Genomic DNA, 9,555 nt, shown 5'->3' on the forward strand with positions numbered 1-9,555 from the left:
TTACTGTAAAAGTGTTTTTTTAAATGTTTTACAACATTTTACGGTAAATGGAAAACAGTACCACTGTTTTTTTTTTGGGGGGGGGGTTTACGGAAAAAGCTGGCAGCTTAGTTGCCAGAATTGTTGTGTTAAATTTACAGTTTTTTACAACATTATATCGTTAATAGAAAAACAGTACAAGTTTTTTTTTTCTGGCAACTTAGCTGCCAGTTTTTCTACCGTAAAAACAAACGTACCGTCTTTCCATTAGGGATGATGCTCGAAACCGATTTTCCCGGCTGTTCGATAAGAAAAGAACCGAGTCCTCGGACTCGAATCCCTTTTTGAGAACCGGTACCCGTTATTACAACAGTTTTGTAATATGTAATTAAGTAATTCAGTCATTATTAATATACTGAGATGAAGAATATCTTACTTTCAATAAGGTTGAAGGTATTTCTCATAAATCTTCTTCTTTGTACTTTGTAAGCACTATTCATTTGAACAACCTCTTAAACTGGATCATATCAGTACATTGTTTAACTTCTTTACTTAATCCATTTCATCATTTATTTCCACATCATTTTAGCTGTTTGCAATTTTACCAAATCATCGAACTTTAATGTTTTTGACTCAATAAATAAAGTGTTTGTATGTTCTCTATATCCAACATTATGTATCAGTCTAATTGATCTTTTTTGTAACACGGTTAACGAATGTAGCACACATTTGTAGTTAATTCCCCACATTTCTGCACAATAACTCAGATATGGTAATACTATAGTAGCGAGCAATAGAGAATGTGAAGTGATTTGTTAAACCAAATATTGTGTTTTTTTTCATATACAACAACCTACCTGGACTCGATAAGAGAATCGATAAGGAATCGGTTCGATAAGAGGATTCGATAATAGGCTCGAACTCGATAATTTCTTATCAAACATCATCCCTACTTTCCATTCACAGTAATACACCGTTAAAAACAAGCGTCGATTTTACAGTAAAAAAACTGGCAGCTCAGTCAACAGAATTTTTGCGCAAAAAAACAGTAGAAGTTGTTTTCAATCTACAGTAATATGCTGTAAAGAACAACGTAACATTTATTGCAAATGTTATCAATTTGATGGGTAGTTTGCTGTTAAGTATTTTTATTTAGACAAAAACATGTTTGGAAAGTATGATAATATACTGTAATATTTGTTGCAATATTGGATACTATTAAAGTTGAAAAGGTATGCAATTTCAAACAGTACATACATTTTTTCTGTCAAAATGAAAAAAATCAATTACTTTAAGTGAGAAAATATTAAGTACTTTATTGACACATATCATTTCCAGGTGTTTGCGGGCCAGATACAATGATGTCGCGTGCCAGATTTGGCCCCCCGGCCTGTGATCTATACAGTATAATAGGAGACCGCTCTGTTGAAGGGTTTAGCAAAAATACTCATTATCCACTTCCGACATACATTTTGATGTTATTGTGCTGGTTTGTTTGATAAAAAACCTGTCGTAAATTGAACATAACTTCTACTCCGCAAGCAGCACCTCCAGACAAACCGATTAAAACAAATGAAGCCCAATGGTTCCATTTCTATGCATCTCATCTCATGTTCTCAACCCCATAATTAAGAAGCCATTATGATAATTACACCAAAAAGAGGGGTCAGTACATGATGCAAGATTAGCCTGGCACATGTGAAACGTAATGTATTTTTAAATGCAGGACTTCACAGGGGGAGTGGCTTCCATGGCAGAAAGGGGGAAAAAAAACCAAGAGCGCTGACAAAAATGGTGACACACTGAGAACACCTGTGCATGCAGTATATTCACCAGGCTATGAAGAATTACAAGTTTCTGCTAACTGTACACAAATAAATAGGATATATGCAGATAAATGGCTACTAAATAAATATATTCGCAGATGTGACTGTACAATACAGTAGCTAATAAATACAATATATGTACTAAACTACACATGTACAGTTGTGACTGAATACACAATCAATAGTGCAACTATCACCATTAAAACTATACATGAGTAAGTACTAGACAGACAAATCAAGATTTGTATACAGTGTACTCACCGACAACAAATTTAAGGCGGAAATCATAATTGTTTTGCCTTAAATTGATAACCGCATTTTTCGGACTATAAGGCGCACCTAAAATCTTTTTATTTTCTCAAAACTCGACAGTGTGCCTTACAACCCGGTGCGCCTAATGTACAGAATAATTCTGGTTGTGCTTACCGACTTCAAAGCAATTTTATTTGGTACATGGTGTAATAAGTGTGACCAGTAGATGGCAGTCACACATAAGAGATACGTGTAGACTGCAATATGATGGCAGTCACACATAAAAGATATATGTAGACTGCACCATGATGGCAATTTGACTCAAGTAAACAACATTTTATATGTTCCGTTGAAAATATAGAACATTATACACGGCACTTTAAAATCTATCAAAATGTTTTAGTACGAATTTGTAAGCTTTGAAGCCGCACCGCTTGATGGATTGTACTGTGCTTCAACATACGAGTATTATTATGGTGTGTGTATAAGGTAAGACATATTATCTGCCCTTTTTTTTCGCAATTTTATGCAAAAGCAACTTTTCTTACCTTCTGGAACCTGCTGATCTGTATTTGGGATCTACATAAGTCCTGAAAGTTTGCATGCGTCCGCCTTTGTAGTTCATGATGACGCCGTAGTCGATAAGCTTCTTCTTTTTCTCTATCTTCTTGTTATGGGACATTCATCCTCCGCTGTTGCCATTTGTAAAATAAAGTAGCGTAAAGTTCTAACTTATATCTGTCAGTAAACTCACCATGGAAGCGCTAAAACATACCGGTGTAGTGAGTGTACATTATTCACCCAAGGAACTTTATTTATTAGAGTTCCGGTCGGACGGTTTTTCACGGGACACATTTCCGGCGTTGTTGTTGCACTAGTGAGCCACGGATGAGGAGATGCTGCTCCGTTATTGATTGAAGTAAAGTCTGAATGTTATTAAAACAGTTAGCTCCATCTTTTGACACTTCTTCCACTCCCGTCCTTGCACGCTACACCGCTACAACAAAGATGACGGGGAGAAGACGCTGTCGAAGGTGAGCCACGTGAATAAAACCGCCCACAAAACGGCGCATCCTGAAGCGACTGTCAGAAAGCGACTTGAAGATGATCTGTAAAACATAATCTATGCAACATTATGACCAAAGAACCACCATCACATGTTATGTAGACCACAAGGAAGTGTTTTACATTTAGAATTTAAAAGACCTCTTTAATGCGCCCTTTATCCGGTGCACCTTTTGCATGAAAATAGACCTGAATAGACCCGCTTATTATAATCTGGTGCGACCTATGCTCTGGAAAATACGGTAATATATTTTTGGGTGACTGTCCAAAAGCTAATTGAGTGTAATCAGAGAGTAACATGCTACATTTACTTACTTACTTTTTACTTTGACCTGCGTATTTTTGTGAAGAACGAACGCTACTTTTACATTGTTACATTGTCTCATTCCGATTGCAGTATTATCATTTTATTTATTTATAATCTATCGATCGCTGCTTGCATTAATTTGGCTCATGAGAGAGACTTCTTCCAGCGGGCACTGTCAAATCTGTAAAATGCACCTTTTGTAGTACATGTTGTAGTAGGGTGTCTCGTGCAAAAAAACACAAACGTACACTAACTAAAGTTCCAGTGCAAATACCATTGAAAAAACATTGGTATTGAATAACATGTGAAAATTTCACATCATGGTTATTGTGACTAAAATGATCACTGTGATTATCAATATTATTGCGGCATTGTTGAATGTACACAAAAACTACTTATATTTTCTACTCTATATATTTCTTTGAATAACTTAAATAAATGGACACACTGTTAGAAAATTATTTTTCATGTTTTGTGTTTCTTATGCTTCATTGATAGTTTTAGTCTTAATATTTGATCTGTTTTTAATGGCTAAGCTTTCATTCTTTTAAATATTGGTTTGTACTGTAGTACTTTCAGATTAATCTAAACGAGAAGTGTGTAACAAATAAAATCTGTTATTTATTCGTTCTAGTAAGCGTTGTGGTGTCCTACTCAGTTTAGCGGTCCTTGAACGCTCTCTAAAAACACCTCTGTCCCATATTCTAGAATAGTATAGAACGATTACTGTGTTCAAAGCGAGCTCAGCGTGTAGGTTCAATGTGCACAATTAAATATTTTAGTTTAAATTGGGGTATGTTTTTTTTTAGTGGGGAAGGATATTAATGTATCTTGTTTTCATGTCAGTATTTAAGCTAGTGAGCTGGTGCCAGTCAGTCCATGAGTTTATCAAAGTCCACTTATCAATTACCGTTTTTCAAGGATTTAAATTTAAAAAGTAATACTAACCGTCGGGAGTTTTACCGCAGTTATCGTTATTACAGTTTATCGTTATATCCCTACTCAATACTTTAGTTGTTTTTTTTTACCTAATACTTACTGATTCTTACTCAATTATTTGGATGACTACTTTTTACTTTCACTTGAGTCATATTACTCTAAGTAACAGTAATCTTAAGTACAATTTTTGGCTACTCTACACACCACGCAGACTATAAACTAAATATTCCAAACTATGGCCCAAAGTCCTGACCGCGGGAAGTCCAAAGTGAAAACATTTTTTTTTTTTAATTATTATTTTTAAAATTCTGTCCTTTCTAATCAATTTTCTACCGCTTGTGACTCTCGGCGTCTCCTAGCCGCTCAAGCAAATCATATTGTCTAAAAATGCATTTTCCCATCGATAATGTGACACTGCGGCGCAAGTGCGCGCTCATTCAGTCAATTAGTGCGCAAGGAATATATATATATATATATATATATATATATATATATATATATATATATATATATATATATATATATATATATATATATATATATATATATATATATATATATATATGTATTAGAGATGCACGGTTTGCGGACACAACCGCGAAGTCCGCAGATAATCCGCGGGTTGGGCGGATGCATGACGAAAAAAATAGATTTTAAATAGATTCGGGCGGGTGGCGGTTGAACCAATTCGGAAATATATATACATAGTTAAATGTTGTTACCCACATACGAAAAACGAGCAGCACTCTTTGAAACAGGCAATAATTCATCAGGCACTGCTGCAGCTGTCACGCCAAATTTCTTCCCCCCTACAAAAACCCTCCCCCCATTTACTTCCGGGGCTGCGTCCAATAAAGTCACAAAGTTGCCGGGGGTCCTTAAAAGGCACGCGACTGTCCTGTTTCGCGCCTGTACAAAAAAACCCAATAATCGATTTCTTCAGATTCCAGCAGCTGTCAAAGACGAAGTATCCTTCCAGCGACGGGCAGTCAAAGCCGAAGTGCTATCGATCGCTGTCAATGACGTAAGAGGAAACATGACCATGGAAGTAAATGGAGGGGGGGTTTGTCTTCAGGGGATTTTAAAATCCAGGTTTCCCTGCTCTTCAGGGGATTTTAAAATCTAGGTTTTTGCAGGCGTAAAATGCGAAACAGGCTTGTAGAGATTAAATAGCCTGTTTTTTCCTATGGGTGTACCCCGCCTTCCGCCCGAATGCAGCTGAGAGGCTCCAGCACCCCCCCCGCAGCCCCAAAAGGGACAAGCGGTAGAAAATGGATGGATATAGCTCTTTGAGTGTCTAGAAAAGCGCTATATAAATCTAATCCATTATTATTATTATAATATATATACATATATATATATATATATATATATATGTATATATATATATATATATATATATATATATATATATATATATATATATATATATATATATATATATATATACAGGTATATATATATATATATATATATATATATATATATATATATATATATATATATATATATATATATATATATATATATATGTATATATATATAGGTATATATATATATATATATATATATATATATAGGTATATATATATATATATATATATATATATATATATATATATATATATATATATATATATATATATATATATATATATATATATATATATATATATATATATATATATATATATATATATATATATATATATATATATATATATATATATATATAGTACAGGCCAAAAGTTTGGACACACCTTATCATTTCAATGCGTTTTCTTTATTTTCAAGACTATTTACATTGTAGATTGTCACTAAAGGCATCAAAACTATGACACCTGTGAAGTGAAAACCATTTCAGGTGACTACCTCTTGAAGCTCATCGAGAGAATGCCAAGAGTGTGCAAAGCAGTAATCAGAGCAAAGGGTGGCTATTTTGAAGAAACTAGAATATAAAACATGTTTTCAGTTATTTCACCTTTTTTTTGTTAAGTACATAACTCCACATGTGTTCATAGTTTTTTGATGCCTTCAGTGACAATCTACAATGTAAATAGTCATGAAAATAAAAAGAAAACGCATTGAAGGAGAAGGTGTGTCCAAACTTTTGGCCTGTATGTACAAAAAAAATTGAAGGCAGCAAACAATAAAAACCACAACTGAAATGCAAGAGGACTATTTTTAATAATTGTACACACGTAGTTCAGGTAATTGTGTAAATCCTACAAGAGGAAGGACAAAGAAACGACAAACATACATAATTTAGCAACATTAAATAAGCGGTTCGTTAAAGACAGTTTTCGATCCCGCTTGTGGGCGTGGCCAAGTGTACCTAATGTAGTGGCCGTGGGGTGTACGTTCAATTTGGGTGCGTTCCTCTTTAAAAGACGTCATCGCGCGCAGCCCAGCGGTTGACAGATTCGGGAGTGAAGATGCTGCGTTCACGGGCCACATCTAGGAGCCCTTCCCTTCCGACAAGGGGTCCGGAGTGAGTGACATCCAGCCGGTTTCGGACACGGGTGGTCCGACACTCGCCGGGGGACGACCGCTGCTTGAACGCCGTGTCATGACATGCGCCCTCCGGGCTGAACAGCTGACAAAGACTCCGGACTCGGAACCACGTCTAGCCAATTGAATACTGCAGCCGTCACCGAAGAAAGGATGCGTTCACTGACCGCGCATGGCTGAGTGATGGGGGAGAACAACATCCAGTCATCGTGAAAGGTAGCAGATGTTTGCTGCTCTTCAAACGTATGCTGCACGATTTTGAAGGTACGCTGTCAAGCAAGGCCAGGCTCATTTTTTCTCCTGTTGCTGTCAAATCTGTTCCCTGTAATGCGTTTATTAGCCCCTGTGGAGGTGACAGGAAGGATGCAATGCTGCAGATTATTGTTTTTCTCTTTATTATGAGACACAATATATGTAGTAAACTACACATGTACAGTTGTGACTGAATACACAATCAATAGTGCAACTATCACCAATAAAACTATACATGAGTAAGTAATAGACAGATACATCAAGATTTGTATACAGTTTACTCACCGACAACAAATTTGAGGCGGAAATCATAATTGTTTTGCCTTAAATTGATAACCGTATTTTTCGGACTATAAGGCGCAATTAAAAATAGTTTTATTTTGTCAAAACTCGACGGTGCGCTTAACAACCCGGTGTGTCTAATGAACGGAATAATTCTGGTTGTGCTTACCCACCTCGAAGGAATTTTATTTGGTACATGTTGTAATAAGCGTGACTAGTAGATGGCAGTCACACATAAGAGATATGTGTAGACTGCAATATGATGGCAGTCACACATAAGAGATACGTGTAGACTGCAATATGACTCAAGTAAACAACACCAACATTTTATATGTTCCATTGAAAATATAGAACATTACACACGGCGCTCAAAAATCTATCAAAATGTTTTAGTATGACTTTGGTAAGCTATGAAGCCGCACCGCTTGATGGATTGTACTGTGTTTCAACATACAGGTATTATTATGGTGTGTGTATAAGGTAAGACATTATCTGGCGTTTTGTTTCACAATATTATGCAAAATAAACTTTTCTCACCTTCTGGTACCTGCTGATCTGTATTTGGGATCTGCATAAGTCCTGAAAATTTCTGCGAGTCCTCCTTTGTAGTCCGTGCCGACACCGTAGTCGATAAGCTTCTTCTTTTTTACTCTCTTCTTGGTATGGGACAAATCGGTTCCCTGTAATGCGTTTATTATATATACATATATATATATATATATATATATATATATATATATATATATATATATATATATATATATATATATATATATATATATATATATATATTTATATATATATATATATATATATATATATATATATATATATATATATATATATATATATATATATATATATATATATATATATATATATATATATATATATATATATATATATATATATACACACAGTATATACACACAGTATATATATATATAAATATATGTATATATACACACACAGTATATATATAAATATATGTATATATACATACATATATATATATATATATATATATATATATATATATATATATATATATATATATATATATATGTATATATATATATATATATATATATAATGTGTATATATATATATCTATCTATATATATATATATATATATATATAATATATATATATATATATATATATATATATATCTATATATATATATATATATATATATATTTATATATATATATATATATATATATTTATATATATATATATATATATATATATATATATATATATATATATATATATATATATATATATATATATATATATATATATATATATATATATATATATATATATATATATATATATATATATATATATATACATACACTACCGTTCAAAAGTTTGGGGTCACCCAAACAATTTTGTGGAATAGCCTTCATTTCTAAGAACAAGAATAGACTATCGAGTTTCAGATGAAAGTTCTCTTTTTCTGGCCATTTTGAGCGTTTAATTGACCCCACAAATGTGATGCTCCAGAAACTCAATCTGCTCAAAGGAAGGTCAATTTTGTAGCTTCTGTAACGAGCTAAACTGTTTTCAGATGTGTGAATCTGATTGCACAAGGGTTTTCTAATCATCAATTAGCCTTCTGAGCCAATGAGCAAACACATTGTACCATTAGAACACTGGAGTGATAGTTGCTGGAAATGGGCCTCTATACACCTATGTAGATATTGCACCAAAAAAACAGACATTTGCAGCTACAATAGTCATTTACCACATTAGCAATGTATAGAGTGTATTTCTTTAAAGTTAAGACTAGTTTAAAGTTATCTTCATTGAAAAGTACAGTGCTTTTCCTTCAAAAATAAGGACATTTCAATGTGACCACAAACTTTTGAACGGTCGGTAGTATATATATATATATATATATATATATATATATATATATATATATATATATATATATATATATATATATATATATAAATATATATATATATATATATATATATATATATATATATATATATATATATATATATATATATTTCCGTGAGGACCTCCTTAACGTTTTTTAATCAATCAGAAGTATCAAGCAGCTAAACATGGATAGGTGTGGAGAGTGTTTGTCATTTTTCCCATCATGCTTTGTAATTGAT

General features: G+C 33.1%; 1 protein-coding gene across 2 annotated transcripts in view; it reads left to right on the forward strand.

Moving 5' to 3' along the window:
- The first annotated feature begins 6,785 nt into the window (after positions 1–6,785).
- Positions 6,786–9,555, forward strand: part of tmem275a (transmembrane protein 275a) — a 4,397-nt gene continuing 1,627 nt past the window's right edge. The window contains exon 1 of one of the 2 annotated variants that reach the window (XM_062023514.1): positions 6,786–7,143. The gene's annotated coding sequence lies outside the window, so the exon portion shown is untranslated. The remainder of the gene's footprint in view (positions 7,144–9,555) is intronic. The other variant, XM_062023515.1, reaches the window with a different exon arrangement.

Source organism: Entelurus aequoreus, linkage group LG16 (genome assembly GCF_033978785.1).
Source record: "Entelurus aequoreus isolate RoL-2023_Sb linkage group LG16, RoL_Eaeq_v1.1, whole genome shotgun sequence".
Classification (NCBI taxonomy): Eukaryota; Metazoa; Chordata; class Actinopteri; order Syngnathiformes; family Syngnathidae; genus Entelurus; species Entelurus aequoreus.